At 49.6% G+C, this 16,308-nt stretch overlaps 1 protein-coding gene across 4 annotated transcripts in view; it reads left to right on the top strand.

Annotated features, from left to right (window-relative positions):
- Positions 1–16,308, top strand: part of Rimbp2 (RIMS binding protein 2) — a 195,558-nt gene that overhangs the window by 115,532 nt on the left and 63,718 nt on the right. For all 4 annotated transcript variants that reach the window (XM_021186606.1, XM_021186605.2, XM_029533723.1 and 1 more), the window contains one exon: positions 775–889. The gene's annotated coding sequence lies outside the window, so the exon portion shown is untranslated. The remainder of the gene's footprint in view (positions 1–774; positions 890–16,308) is intronic.

Here is a 16,308-nt window from a genome sequence, read left to right as displayed (position 1 = left end):
AAGAATTAATAAGCTCAGTGAGGGGACTTCTCTCATCAGTGGACGCCCTGACCTGCTTTAGAGAAACCACGAGAGAGACGGAGAAAAGGGGGTATGTTTGCCATTTCTGGGCAAAGGTTTTAAATGGAAGAATGAATACTTCCAGACAGTCTGGGAAACACTTTCTTATCTGTTAGGATTCTCGTGGTATAAGGGACAGGAAACGATTCTTATTGGCCCAAGTAACTTAGATAGAAAGGTAAACAGCCTCAGGTATGGCTAGATCTAGGTGCTCAAGCCTTTTCCTCTGTATGTCTTGGCCCGGCGTCTTTGTCATTGAGCTCATCCAAGATCTGTTCTTCTCTTGTGGTGGCAAATTGCAGAGTAGGTGTAGGCCTTGCTCTCAATTCCCCAGGTCCACTAGGGAAAGAGTCTTTTTGCCAGGTTCTCACACAAGGCTCACAGGACTTCCCCAGCCTATACTTATTACATAGAGAGAATTTCTATATCTCGGGGATAGAGTATTACCCATCTACCAGGACTGGGTTGTACTCCAAGTTGGAACCAATCAGTATGGGTGGATGAAGATAGGAGGGGACAAGAGGGATGTCACCTCTGGGTGCCAGGTGGCCCTGCCTTGTGTGAACAAACCCAGGCAGTCTGTCCAGAGAAACTCAAGGCTCTTTGCTGCCCCAGAAGAGATCGTAAAGGTGCTGGAGGGGTCCAGAGTGGTGCCTACTCCCATTCTGGGATGACGCTAATGGCCTCTTGTGTTTCCGGTTCTTCTGCTCCCAGGTGAAGGCTGAACATGCCTGGCTCTCCGTGGTGACCTGAAAGGAGAGTTCGATTCACTGTGCGGGAGAAACACCAGCTCCAAGCCAAACTGGAGAACTTGGAACAGGTCCTGAAGGTAGGCCCTTCAGGTACAGTGATGACCCTACTGCAGCCAGCAACAGGGTGGGGGTGGAGGTGATGGCTACTCTTCCGGCGGGGAATAGCCAAGTCTCAGAAACCTCTTTGAAATTTAGGGCACTCGGGGCCACATTTACTCTGTCTGTGGTGTAAATGTAACAGTGGGGGGAGGGGCATGTTTCTGGAAGCCACCCTGACTAAGTGTTCCATCTCTAAGGTGGCTAAACGCGCTGAGCTCCATGCACTGCTCATGAACCACAGGGCGGGTCATCACCAGCCCTACTGGTCTTTTGGTCATTTGCTTCTTTTCTGGTGTGGCCCTCATAGCCACATGTCAGATCAAGGATCATCGTGGATCCAGAGCCAGTGCACTTGGAGACTCGCAAGAAGTGTATGCCTATGCATCTCTCTGGTGGAGATACAACCATGCTATTCTGGACAACTGGCTCCTCTCTGGGATTCTAGTTCAGGAGGCTCTGAAGAGAGAGAGAGGGAGGGGAGAAGGGAAGGGGGAAGGGGAAGGGAAGGAAGGGAGAGGGAGAGGGAGAGAGGGATGGAGGGAAGGGAGAGAGAGAGAGAGAGAGAGAGAGAGATATCAACGATTAAGCCATTGACGCCACCCACTGGGTCTTCTCCAGGACACAGGCTGCCTACCACCTGCCTTACCTCTCTCTCTTTGTAACAAAGAAAGTGTCTGGCCGATTAAATGGATTAAATGGAGGGTGAGCCTTGAATCCTGCATATTTGGAACCCTCTCATGAAAGTGGTCAGGAGGGACAGTCTAGATGGGTCATTCTCAGAGGACCCCAGGAGTCACTTGGTGATGCCAGAGGTACCTTGATTGGTATTGGAATCACTACATATCACTAGTGATATGCCGAACCTCCTGCCATGCGGGGTCAGGACCCAGTGGCAAAGAATTAGCCCACGCTAAATGCTGGCAGCCCTGAGATCGGGCTGTTCCTAGATACCATCTGTGCTAGCTAAGGAGCTGACATATTAGTTAAAATAACAGTGGACACCTGGGTCCCAGATCATGTTCTTTACTGTTTATATATATGGTTCTTCCTTCAAAGCAGATGTTTGTTTGTTTGTTTTTTATTAATTTCATTTACTTTACATCCTGGTCACAGCTTCTCCTCCCTCGTTCCCCCCCAAGTCCCTCCCTTTCAACTTCCTGATCCGCCTCCCATGGATATCAACCCACCTTGGCATATTAAGTTGCAGTACTAGGACTAGGCACATCTTCTCCTCTAGAGGAGAGACAAGGCAGCCCAACTAGGGGGAAAGAATCCAAAGGCAGGTAGCTGAGTCAGAGACAGCCCCTGCTCCAGTTCTTCGGAATCCCACATGAAGACCAAGCTGCGCATCTGTTTACCGATGTGTCGGGGCCCTGGGTCCGTCCCATGCATGCTCCTTGGTTGGTTGTTCAGTCTCCATGAGCCCTCATGTGCCCAGGTTAGTTGATTCTGTACATTTTCTGTGGTGTCCTTGACCTCTCTGTCTCCTTCAGTCCTTTCTCCCCCTCTTCCACCAGATTCTCTGGTTGGCTGTGGGTCTCTGCATCTGTTTCCCTCAGGTCCTGGGTAAAACCTCTCAGAGAACAGTTACGCTAAGCGCCTGTCTGCAACTACAACAGACTATCATTAACCCGTGTCAGGGGCGGGTTCTCTCTCATGAGATGGGTTTCAAGTTGGGCCAGTCATTGCTTGGCCATTCTCTCAATTTCTGCTCCATCATTATCCTTTCACATCTTGTAGGCAGGGAGAGTTGAGCGTCAAAGGTCTTGTGGGTGGGTTGGTGTTCTTATCCCTCCACCGGACATCTTGCTTGATTACAAGAGTTGGCCATTTCAGTCCCTTACCCCTGATGCTGAGAGTCTTAGCTAACATTAGCCTCATGGATTTTCTGGGAATTTCCCTTGTCCTAGGTTTCTAGCTAGTCCCAAAGATGCCCCCCCCCAACTTGATCCCTCCTGTTCCCCTCCGCACCCCCTCTCCCACACAGTTCTCTCCCTTCATCCCGATGTCTATTTTATTTCCCTTCTGAGTGAGAGTCCAACATCTTCCCTTGGGCCCTGCTTGTTAATAGCATCTTTGGTTCTGTGGTGTGTATCCTGTACTTTATGGTTAATATCCACTTATAAATGAGTACATACCATATGTGTCTTTCTGGGTCTGGGTTACCTCATTCAAGATGATATTTTCTAGTTCCATCCATTTGCCTGGAAGTTTCACGAGGTCCTTGTTTTTAATAGCAGAGTAGTATTCCATTTTCTAAATGTACCACATTTTTAAAAATTCCATTCTTTGGTTGAGGGACATCTAAGTTGTTTCTAGTGTCTGGCTTTTACAAATAGAGCTTCAAGTTGGGCGTGGTGGCGCACGCCTTTAATCCCAGCATTCGGGAGGCAGAGGCAGGNGGNTTTCTGAGTTCGAGGCCAGCCTGGTCTACAAAGTGAGTTCCAGGACAGCCAGGGCTATACAGAGAAACCCTGTCTTGAAAAATAAAAAAAAAAAAAATAGAGCTTTAAAGGAGAATTTTCATGAAGCTGACCTGACCATATGAGGGGTGGGGTGGGTGGGCGGTGTAAACAGATGGAATGGATCACACAGTGTATTTTTTTTTAAGACTCCAGTGAGAATAACACAAAAATGTATTGTGGGTCAGGCCCCTTAGATAGACTCCATCTTGGTCTGGATCCCTCCTGATTCCTATGTTTTAAAAAGAATAACTAGCTGGTGCTGGAGAGATGGCTTAGCACTTAAGACCAATTGCTGTTTTTACAGAGGTCCCAGGTTTGGTTCCCAGCATCCATGTGGGATAACTGTCATAACTGTCCTTACCTCTCATTCAAGAGACATCTGGCACCTTCTTCTGAACTCTCTGGTACCAACCAAGCACAGAATGCCCATACATACAGGCAAACAAAACGCACACATGTAAAATAAAATAAACAAACAAATAAATGGCAAAAATATAGTAATTTGAAGCTGGGGAATCTAGCTCAGTCAGTGGCATGCTTGCTGTGTAAGCTTAGGGAGCCCCCCAAATCACATAAAAGCCCAGTGTGGCATAGCACACCTGAAACCCTTGAACTGCAGAGGAAGGAGGAGAAAGAGAAGGTGGGGGTGTCCCTGGAGCTTTCCTAACAGTAGTCTAAAAGTATCAGTGAGCTCTAGCTTAAGAAGAGACCCTGTCTCAAACAAATGAGCGAGAGATGTGGTTCAGCTGCTAAGGAAGGGTTTGCTGCCAAGCCTGAAAGCCTGAGTTTGATCCTTGTAACCCACATGACGAAAGGAGATGATTCTCCTTTCGGGATTCATCCAAAGGGGATGATTCTCAAAGGTTGTCTTTCCCATCCATGCAAGCGTGTGCCCTCTTTCATACAGCCCAGACCTGAGCACACATGTAAATAATAATAACAGCAACAGTAACAAATAAATAAATATGAAGATGGTGGAGAACAGTGGAGAAGGCCACAGCATCTCTCAAGAGTCTCGCTTGGCGCTCAGTATCCATGGAGACCGGATATAAACAGAGATGTGAACCATCCACACAGTTCCCACCTTTTTGGAGAAAAGAGCCGTTGTTTACCTAGGATGACAAATCAGGAAGCCAGGAATGGATTTCCCTCCCTTGGAACGTGGGAGCTGCTGAGCACCACAGGTGGCTCTTTGGCAACATTGTCTCTTTGGAGGAGGAGGCGTTCTTGTTTGGTTTCTGTTGCGGTGATGAATACCAGGACAAAAAGCAACTTGAGGGGAAAGGGTTCTTTTCATTTTATGCTTCCAGATTACAGTCTCTGGGCTGAGAAGACTTCTGAGAAGTCTGGGCAAGAGCTCAGGACAGGAACCATGGAGGAACGATACTTACTGGCTTGCTCTTTAGATTTTCCTCAGCTTCCTTTCTTCTTCAAACCAGAATTACAGGGTGACATTGCCCATACTATACTTGGTCCTCCTTTATCAATCAATTAAGACAGTTCTCTTTACATAGGGCCAGATCTGGGCTATCCCTCAGTTGAGACTCCTTTGAAAATCACTCTTGATCATGTTAAGTTGATAATAAAATCTCACCAGGGCAGGGTGTCATGTTTGGGGAAGGACAGATTGCCGAAGGCAGCATGTGGCCCTTGAAGCTCTCTTCTGAACTGTGAGCAGGAAGAGGTGGGAGAGCGAACGCATCAGGCCAAGCTGAATTAAGAGACGTCTTAATGGTGGAAAGTGGAAAGGGAACCCGTGAGGTCCCCACCCCACCAAGCTCATGCTATTTAAAATACCATGAGATGCTGCCCATTTTCCTTTGGGGATAGTAGCTGGTTTAAGGAGACATCTACTCTCTTTCTGGGAATGCTGGGCCCCAGGTGTCATCGTCAAAGGGATAGAACCATCACAGTGCTTCTGAGTGGGACCCACAAAGCAAGTTTTCTCAGTGGTACCCTGGCCTGTGAGGGTATTGTGTGATTACTCACAGATGCCATTGGATAGGGATTATTACCCACCTCTCCACCACACACACACACACACACACACACACACACACACTTCAATAGCAGGCTGACCGAGTACATGGGACATATAGTCTCCCTTGGTGACGGTGCTCAAAGATGCATCCCATTGACCGGCAGATAGGGTCCATGGGATGCATCTTAGAAATGTGCTTGGGGACTTCCCAAGCAGAGGCAGGATGTTTCCAAGTGAACTGAGGTGAGGGGGTATCATAAATATCAATAGAATAAGACTCCCACATAGAAGCACAGAGTCTTAGGAGTTTAGATTTTGTCCTCAGGATCTTCGGGTGCCCAGTCTGTTTCTTACTATTCCAGTGATACCATGTGATGAACTGTCCCCAGGCTCAGTGGCTTAAAGCTGTAGCCATTCATTTTTGCTCTCCAGTCCAGGGGGTGTGAAACTGCTTCTTAGCATGACTAGCTTTGGCTGTAGGTCTCAGTGTCCAGCCAAGGCTGCCACTCGGGTCTGGAGGCAGCCCAATGCAGCTGGGTTAGACCGCTGTACTCTGATGGCCAACCAAGTCCTCAAGCTAGCTCCCGACTCTCTATCCTGTGAGGTCTGGCCAGTGGCATGGGGGACTAAGCAGGACAGGAACAGGCGTGCCCCCCACAGGGAGCAGCTTCAATCTGGCACAAGGCTCTACCACCATGTTCTGGAGGCCAAAGTAAGTTTTCCAGGCTGGCCAGGTGGCAAAGGAATAGAGAGGGCATCCCATCACCAGACACACACAGGCGCAGTGGGGTCCAGGCACCTTCAACATCATTCATCACATCTGTTCCCAAGGGCTAACTGTTCCCAGACAAGAAGTGGCAGCAGTGGCCATCAGAGTGAGCGGAGTTCATGTTCTGGATCTGAACTCCAGTGGAGGACGCAGGAGCTAGAGGTGGCAGAGGTGGCAGAGGTGGCAGAGATGGCAGTAGGAGTCAGGATGTTACAGGGATGTGACGTGGATTGTTTTGCTTTTTGTTTTTGTTTTGTTTTGTTTTTTTTGTTTTTCAAGACAGGGTTTCCTCTGTGTAGCCTTGGCTATCCTGGAACTCACTCTGTAGACCAGACTGGCCTCGAACTCAGAAATCCGCCTGCCTCTGCCTCCCCCAAGTGCTGGGATTAAAGGTGTGTGCCACCACTGCCTGGCTGGACATGGGTTTTTAACAGAGTTTAGGGGCCTCCCTGTGACAGGAACACTGGGGACGGACATCTGGACTTGGCAGTCGCTTTGTGTTGGAAATAGTTCATGGTGACCATACAATCCTCAGTGCAGAGGACTCTAAGCTCACACTGGGACATCCCCACCAACCGCTGGGAAATGTCTTCCTGCACTAGTGGGTGGAGCATAAGGAGGAACTGACCCAGTCAGTCTGCTGCAGGGAAGGAGATGGCAGGCAGGGGTGGGCGTTTGTGTCTGTCAACGAGACTCGTCAGTCAGGTGTCTGGTGGTCATGGTTGTCTGACCTTACAGCTCACACTGCCTCCCAAGTGTGATGGTGCGGACCCCATGTTCAATAAGTGAAGGGTGCCTCTGTTAGGTTTTACTGTTTGACATCAATCTATGGCTAATTATTCCAATAGCCACATACGAATGCTGGCTTTTCTGTTTCCCAACACTGCTATGCCGCTTGTCTTCACCTTGATCATTTAATTTAGTTGAAGACAGTAGATGCTGCTTCCCTGATGGCCCCTGATGGATTGGTAAAGCAGACAAGAAAGCCAAGGCTCAGAGAGGCGTGTCCTTAACACCAGAGTGTACAGCTGGCCAGCTGGCAGACTTTGCATCTCTACCCCTACCCCAATTCCTGGTCTCTGTATCTGGTCCTGAGGGTTGGGAACCACTGCTGTGGGGATGTAAATTGTGCCAAGAGGAGCTTTAGCCGTACGTGTGGGTGACAGTTGCACAAACCCTGGTTTTCAGATGGAACTAGAGAAAGCTGGACAAAAGAGTGGCTAGCAAAGCCCAGAGATCACATGACGAGTTTCACACGGTATTTATTTACTTTATGTGCATAATGTGTGTTTGTATGTGTATGGACTCGTGTGTGGAATATGTAGAGGACAATTCGGTGGGAGTTGAGTTTCTCCTTCTACCACGTGACTTTCAGAAACTGAACCCCAGTCATCAGTCTTGGTGGCAAGTGCCTTTATCTGATGAACAACCCCAGCATCCATAAGAACACCTTTTTTTTTTTTTTTTTTAAATTTTTAAATTTATTTAACGTATGAGTGCTCTGCTGCATATCTATTCGTCTGCCTGAAGAGGGCATCAAATCTCCCTATAGATGGTTGTGAGCCACCATGTGGTTGCTGGGAATTGAACTCAGGACCTCTGGATGAGCAGCCTGTGCTCTTAACCACTGAGCCACCTCACCAGCCCCCCAAGAGGACACTCTTAAGGGTCTGTACCTGCTTCCTCTCCCCCAGTTTGAGATAACCTACTTTCGGTGAAAAGAGATCCCAAGCTTTAGAACTCTCGTGACTCGTTGTGGAGAGTAAATCTGATGTATAGGTGGGATGGGAAACCATGCACACTGAACACAAACCACCGGCTGTGTTCCCTCCCGTGGCTGAAGAGGCAGACTCAGGGCCTGCGTACGCATGTGCATGTGCACACAAAAAGGCATGCCCCAATTATCGCTACGGTATAACAGAATCCCCAGTGTGACTTTGCAAGCCATCACATTGAAGAAGCTGCCAAGGGAAGCTGTGCTCCCTTCGTTCCTTGGCTCCAACAGGACACTCCCCAGCTCAGGGCCACACCTCTGGTTCCCAACGAGGAGAGGAGGGGAGAGTTGGGCCAGCTCTTGGGTCTGCACCCTATGGCAGCCATGCTTCTTCAGGAGGTTGCTGTCGACCTTTGTAGGCAACTTACGCATCACTGTTAATCTTGACATCCAGCTATAAATAGCATTGCTTTCAAACTAAATCCCGCCACAGGCAGGCTGGAGACCGGTGAATTCCCTCTCTATTGTGTTGTCATTGGTGTTGCTTTTGGATGGTAAGGCTTCCTTGCTGTGTAGAACCAGATCCTCTGGGAGCCAGACATGGCACTGGGTAGATAACTGCCTTGGGAGAACCAGGGCTTTTAGTTGCCCTTCAAGGGGGCCCGTACCATGTATGTTCAGGGATAGCCAATACTGTGACCATGTAGACACAAATGTTTTTGATACTTTTCAATTGCTATGATGCAACACCCTGACCAAGACAACTTACAAAAAGAAGGATTAACGTGGACTTACAGTTCCAAAGGGTTCAAGAGACCGTGATAGCTCCAGGAACAGGGGCTGAGAATGCATACACCAAGCAGAGAAACCAAACTCAAAGTAGTGGGAGTCTTTAAATTATCCAAGCGACATAATTCTTCCAACCAGGCCACACCCCAAGCCTTCCCGAAACAGTGCTACCAACCGGGGACCAGGTATTCAAATGTCCTGTGTAGAACATCTCATTCTAAACCACCACAGATGCAATGTGCGAGACAGTGAGCACCACCCCTTGGCAAGATTCCATGGCTACCAATTTGGCCACTCTTCATGTTCCAGTCTGTGTGGCAGAGGAGCAGGCTTGGTGGGCAGGAATGACTTTGTGGCACCATAGGGACGTTTCACACTATGGGTAGGATCCGTGGGAGACTTACACAGTGGAGGACTCATGAGAAAAGAATAGAAGATCAGGCCAGGGGACTAGAATTGGTTCAAATTCTGCTCTGGACATGGGCTTCCTGTATTAGCTATTGTTCATGTTGCTATGATAAAAAAAATATCCAGAGGAAGCAGCTTAAGGGAGGAATGGTTTATTTTGGCTCATGGTCTGAGGGGCTACAGGCGTTATGGTGGAATGTTGTGGTGGTAGGTAATTTTATGGAGGCAGGAGCTTGCAGCTAAAATTCCTCACCTCCTCGAATCTCAGTATAGAGGGAAGCAGAGAGTGCAGAATGCTGGTGCTCAACTTAACTTCTTTCTTTCTTTCTTTCTGTCTGTCTGTCTGTCTGTCTGTCTCTCTCTCTCTCTCTCTCTCTCTCTCTTGGAGACAAGGTCTTATATAGCCAGATTGACCTAAACTTGAGGATGGCCTTGTATTTCCAACCCTCTATCTCCTGAGTGTTGGGATTTCAGCTGCATGCCATCATACCCAGGTCCATATACCCATGGAATATACCATACGATGCAGAGGACGGAACCCAGTGCTTCCTACATGCTGGGCAAGCACGCTACTAACTGAGCCCTAATTTCTCAGTTTCCTTTTGGTTTACTTGTTTGTTGAGATAAGGTTTCTCCACGTAGCCATGGCTGTCCTGGAACTCACTTTGTAGACTGGGCTGCTCCTGAACTCACAGAGATCCACCTGCCTCTGACCCCCGAGGACTGGTGTTAAAGACACACGCGCCCTGCTCAGTTTTTTTCAATTCAGGACCTTAACCCATGGGATGGCACTGTCCATGTTCAGGATAAGGTCTTCCCTTGTCAATTAATTATCTCTAAAAACACCCTTCAAGCCATGCCCAAAGAGTGGCTCTTAGGAGAGTCTGAATCCAGTTGACAGTGAAGACTGGGCCATCCAGAGGTGGTGTCTGTTCCTCTCTACCCGTGTGCAGGTCGTCAGGCTGAGCACCAGAGAACTCCCTGTTCTTCTTAGTCTAGTTATGCCCCTCTCTCCCAAGGCAGTGATCCCAGAATCTACCAGCTGCTGTTTGATGGGTCCCGAGAAAGGACACCTCTTCCATGGTTCACGCACAGCCTGTGATTCGCTGTGTGTTTTAGAGACATGCACAACCTGGGTGAAGTTGTGTCCTGCAGCATGGGTCACGACCGCCTTGGCCAGCATGGAGAGCAGACTCCTTCTCTGTCCGCGTCTCAATTCTCCCTCTGACCTAGGGCTGGCTGTCAGTGGCACGAGGTTCTCAGCCCCACTACGTTCTCTCTCAATTGTCCTTGGGCATTCTGCTTATATGGATCCGTGAACTTCAACTTCAAAAGCAATAGTCTTGTCTTGTTTTCTCTTCTCTTCTCTTCTCTTCTCTTCTCTTCTCTTCTCTTCTCTTCTCTTCTCTTCTCTTCTCTTCTCTTCTCTTCTCTTCCTTCTCCCTCTCTCTCTCCCTCTCCCTCTCTCCCTCCTCCTTCCCCTCCCCCTCCCCTCTCCCCCCCCTCTCTGCATGTGCATGCACACGAGGGCGCCTGTGCAGGGACATGTGTCCCGCAGCCTATGCTTGAGATCAGAGGACAACATTTGAGAGTCAGTTTTCCTCCTGCCACCTTATGGGAACCAAAGATTGAATTCAGACCCAAGTGCCTCTACCTGCAGGACCATCTTGCCAAAGCTTTGCCTTACCTTTTTTGAGGTAAGGTCTCTTGTTGAAGCTAACGCTCACGGACTTCATTAGATTTGACATCTAGTGAGCTTGGAGGGGGGTGGGGGGCTTGTCTCTGCTTCTCCAGTGCTGCCGTTACAGATGTGCACGACCACAGCCAGCTCTTTCTGTGGGCACTGGGGATCTAAACTCCATTCTCCATGCGTGTGTGGCAAGAAGTTCACCCACGGAACTACCTTCGTGCCCCCACCCTCCTATATTTGGCTGAAGCTTCTTGTCACCTTCCATGTCATTTGACGCTCATTGATCTGGGAAGCCATTTTCCCCGAGAGTGTGACCTGTGAGGTTGCCTCCTCCAGCAGTAGGAGTCCTCCAGTCGAGCTAGTGTGGGTGGGCCTGGTCACAGCAGTTTGGTCTTGAGGCTTCAATCATCACTAATTCCCCCATAGTCAAGCCTGTCGTGGATTCTCCGCCTGTGACCACTGGTTAAATTTCTTAGCGCGTGTGCACACACAAGTGGGGCCGCCTAGAGTGATTGAGGACACAGGATCCTTCAACTTCCCCAGTGCCCTCATAACAGATGTAGTGTCGAAGAGTGCTGGCAGAAGCTGATCATGTGGAGAGGAGAGAACAGGGCTGTAGGCCAGAGGAGCAGCCCTGACTACATAATCATTCATCCTGTCCAGTCACAGAAGTCAGACTTGCCAATCCCATTGTGTGGTGTCACAGGTCAGCGGAGGAGAAATGATATCAAATAAAGACAACTAGGTGGCCAGCCACGTAGACACAGCAGAGAACTCTGTGGGGCTGTAGACATGGTATAGACTTAGATCTGGCATTGGGATTTCGGTGGTTTGAATATGCTGGGCTCAGGGAGTGGCACTATTTCAGGGTGTGGCCTTGTTAGAGTAGGTGTGGTTTTGTTGGAGGAAGTGTGTCACTGTGGATGTGGGATTTAAGACTCTTGTCCTAGCTGCCTGGAAGGCAGTCTTCTCCTAGCAGCCTTCAGTAGAAGACGTAGAACTCTCAGCTCCTCCTGCACCATGCCTGCCTGGATGCTGCCCTGCTCCCGTCTTGATGATAATGGACTGAACCTCTGCACCTGTAAGCCGGTCTCAGTTAAATGTTGTCCTTATGAGTTGCCTCGGTCATGGTGTCTGTTCACAACAGTAAAACCCTAACTAAGACAGGGGGAGTGCTGATACAGAAGTAGATGTTACAGAGGCTAAGCTTGGTGTTGAGGGGGGGCAAGAGAGGAGCTCAGGCCAGAAGCAAGGCTAGGCCCCAAGTTGCCTACCAGCTGTGGTACAGTTTAAAGTTTCCCAAAGCAGGGAGGTAGCTGCTGTGCCTTTTACAGTGGGGGGAAGGGGATGGTTTGCCTGGGAGCTGTCTCTCAGGGATGTTGGAAGAAGGGGCCAGGCCTGAGACAAGGAGATAACTGATCATGACCCGGGAGGGAGGGGCCGGGGCAGATGTAGACACCAGCTTGTGTAGAGGAAGACTGGATGGATGGTACTGAATGAAGACAGAAGGAGACCAGGAATGGCTCCCAGCACCTTAGCTCTGAGAATGGCTCCCAGCTCCTTATCTAGAGGAGCTGGTGGCTTGATGCTGGTATCTGCTGAGGTCTTCCAACATCTCTGATAGAGACATCAGCATTTGTCTCTGGGACAAGCCGAGGCTATGTTTTGTGTTGGACTTCTAAGGAGTCAGAAGTAAATGCTGGCAATAAATAGAGGGAGAAGATTTTTCTAGAAGCGGAGTGTATAAGTGCCAATGAGGATGGGGAAGCAGGTCTATTCCCCTAGGAAGAGCAGAAGCAGAAGACTAGCCATCCCATTGCTATGGGCCCATGGGAGCAGTGAGGAGTCCCCCCCTCCCCCAGATAGATGTTCAAGGGCTGGGAGCCTGGCACTTGTCATCCTCAGACTCATCAGTGCTGCTGAGGAATTCTGTCTGAGGGGACAGAGAAGGGCACGGCATAGAAGGACCGCTGCTGTCACGTTTGCAGAGGGATTCAAAGTGAGGGACGCTGGCACAGAGCTGATGGGTGTGTGGATGTTCTCAGTGGGAGTGTGCATGGAATCTATTCTTCCTGGAGGTCCTGTGAGCACGGAGGCAGATGTGGGACAGTACCAAGGGGACATGGGCTGGCTGGATAGGGGAACACTGAGACAAGGACACCTACAAGCCAGGTTCTTCCCCCAGCTGTTTAAAAAGTCTCCATTTATTGTCCTTTGAAGATGTATTTTTCTACCTCATCCCCTATCCTGGATATGTGTGTGTGTGTGTGTGTGTGTGTGTGTGTGTGTGTGTATGTTTGTGTGTGCACATGCATGCACACATGCACATGTAGAGGCCAGAGGACAATCTTTTCAGGGTCTGTGATAACTATTCTTGGTTGTCAACTCCACTACCCGTGGAAACTAACTAAAACTCAGTGGCTGGGCACATCTGTGAATGATTTTTTTCTTAATTAAATCATCTGAGGTGGGAAGACCCACTTTTAGTCTGGATTTTTTTTTTTTTTGAGGTGGAAAGATGCCTTTAGTCTGGGCCACACCTTCTACTGGCAGCCTGGACATGGAAGAAGGAAGCTAGCTAGCTAGCTCTCTGCCTGCTTGCTCTGGCTTTCACTGGCAAGAAGTCCATTCCTTCACTCGCATTAGAGCCTTCTTCTTTGGTATGCTGGTGTATACTGAAGACCAGGGGACATCAGCCTTACTGGCTTTAACGACTACTGGATTCTTAGACCTTCTGTTGGTAGACAGCCATTGCTGGACTAGCTGGACCACAGCCTGTAAGCCATTCTAGTGAATCCCCTTTCTATATATACACAGATTCATTTTATACATTCCGTTCCTCCAGAGAACCCTTTTTGTATGAGACAGGGTTTCTAACAGACCCTGAGCTCTCTGATTAGGCCAGCCAGCAAGCCTTAAGCATCTTTCTGTCTGTACGTCCCTAGTGCTGAGATTATAAGCAAACACCACTGTAGTTGGCTTTTTATGTAGATTCCAGGGTTTGAACTCAAGTCCTTTACTGCCGGAGCCATAACACACCCACACCACTCCCCACCCCAGTCCCCTTATTTCTTTCTGCCAACGCACTGCCTGGGGGAGGCAAAAGCGACTTACCTCCACCTGGTACTAGGGCCTGCATCAGTTTTGCGCCTTCTATCGGGAAGCCTGTGCATCTGCTTGCCTGGCAACCTCTGAGGACCCAAAACCTACAACCCCGCATCTGGAGCAGTGTCTGCGTTTGGCTAATACACGTCTCCTGCATCCTCGTGAGGAGCTTGGTCTCCTCCTCTCCATAATCACTTCCTTGCCCGCACTAAATAAAGAGTGCCCGGGGCTGCATTTAGCAGCACCCACTTCCAAAATAAACAGAAGCGCAAAGATTAGCTGGGATAATAGCTCAATTAAACAGCTGCAAAGCGGCTGCGCACAGGGTCCACAGCATGGGAGGATGCCCACATGCCCCTCTTGGAGTCTGGAGATGGCCATGGTGGTGGTTGGGGATGCATGGGCTCTGCGCCTTGACATTCTCGGAGAGTATCCAGGCTCTGCCATGTTCTAGCCGTGTGGTGGTCAGCAACAAACTTGGCCTCTCTGAGTCTGCTGGGGAGTAGCAACCACAGAAGCACCAGCATTGATAAAATGCTGGCATGTGGCTGGTCCAGCCTGTGTCTCACTTCCTGTCATCATTTTACCAAGGGCACCATGGCCGTTTGTGAGACTAGTGGCAGAGCCCCTGGTCACCTCACTAGGCGGTGTTTGGGGATACCGCGGTTTGAATGTGAACCGTCCCTCACAGAATCATCTGCTTAAACAGGTGATTGCTGTTTTAGGAAACTATAGGACTGTTAAGTTCCACTGGTTGGTGGAGGTATGCCACATTGGGGGGGGTGGGGGGTGGAGGTGGGGACTCTGAAGGTTATAGTGTCACCCCGCCCACTTCTGGTCCCAGTCTCTGCTCCCCTCACTATGGATAGAGTCATCTGCTCCCTTGCCCTCTCCTTCATGGCAGTCTGTGTCTTTGAAGCCATGATCCAGGCTAATCACCTCCCACCCTTAAGTGTTCTATTAGGAGCTGGTGACTAATATAAGGGGATTCCCAAAGCTCCCTAGGGACCCCAAGGATTCTAATGAATACATCCAGGATCTCTGTGGTGGGGAATGGGGGAACTGCCGTACCGTGTGCACCCCAAGAGTATTGTGCTTCATGACGCTGGTCAGTATGATCGCACTGAAGTGCAGGGGAAGTAAAGGCTGCAGTGCGGATCGTTAGAAATCCCCAGGCCTGGTTGGGCAGAGGTGGTACACACTTTTAATCCCAGCACTTTGAAGGCAGAGGCGAGTGGATCTCTGAGTTCGAGGCCAGCCTGGTCTACGGAGTGAGTTCCAGGACAGCCAAGGATACCTAGAGAGAAACTCTGTCTTAAAAACCCTCCCCCTCCCTCCAAAAATTCTCCAAATTGGCAGCCGCAATAAGGCAGGGCCAGCCCAACATATAAAGACCGACAGATATGAAGAGTCCATGTGAATATACCTGTCCTGTTCCTGCTTAGGAAGTCAGAACAGGATTCAGTCGATATGAATGCAGATGTCTTAAAAGTATGCACCTGTACCAAAGAATACAGCTATATTCCTTCTTGTTGGTCCCTCGACACAGTGTGACAATTTACACAGCGTCAGGTACACTGTGTCATCTAGACATGGAGGGAGGAGGAGGAGGAGGTGTGTGTCAACACCATGCTTTGGTTGTAAGGGACCTGAAAAGTTAGGATTTGGGTATCCCTAAGGTTCTGAGAAACCCCAGGGTGCCTCCACTGTCTTGCCCTGTCTTCAGCCAGACGGAATGACCCAGCCCAGCTCCAGTGTGAAGTGGTTATAGTAACTGTCTTATGGGATTCTGTTCATATCTCAGGGAGTTCTGTTTTCCCAGCATCCTGAGAGTTTCTGGGAGCATTTCCATAGCAACAGTGAAACCATCACTTTTGTCTGCGGAGGTGCAGGATAATTACAGCTCTGGAGTTCCTTAGGAGTGACTTCTGGAGACAGTAGAGGGGACGCGGAGGTCATGGTGCCTGAACACTGCACCCAGGGAAGACTTCACTTTTCCAGGCTGACAAGCAACCAGCTTAGCCCATTTTGTACATTGAAAAGAGAGGCTCAGTCCAAGTTGAAGGCTTGGCTTAGCGGTAGAATGTGTGCATAGAATCCACCAGTGAGAGGCTAGGAGTGTGGCTTAGTGGTAGAGTGTGTGCCTAGAATCTACTAGTAAGGGATTTAATGGTAGAGAGCTCACCCAGAAACCCCTAGTAAGGGGCAGAAGGCTTGATTCTAGGCAGGTAAAGCACCTGCCTAGAATCTCCCAATGAAGGGCTGGGAGCCTGGCTCAATGGTAGAGCACCTGCCTAGAATCCCCCAGTGAGGGGCTGGGGTGTGGCTCAGTGGTAGAGCCCCTGCCTAGAATCCCCCAGTGAGGGGCTGGGGGTGTGGCTCAGTGGTAGAGCCCCTGCCTAGAATCTCCCAATGAGGGGCTGGGAGCATGGCTCAATGGTAGAGCACCTGCCTAGAATCCCCCAGTGAGGGGCTG

Source organism: Mus pahari, chromosome 23 (genome assembly GCF_900095145.1).
Source record: "Mus pahari chromosome 23, PAHARI_EIJ_v1.1, whole genome shotgun sequence".
NCBI lineage: Eukaryota > Metazoa > Chordata > Mammalia > Rodentia > Muridae > Mus > Mus pahari.
Note: the sequence above shows the minus strand (reverse complement) of the source record. Positions and strands in the feature narration are given on the sequence as shown.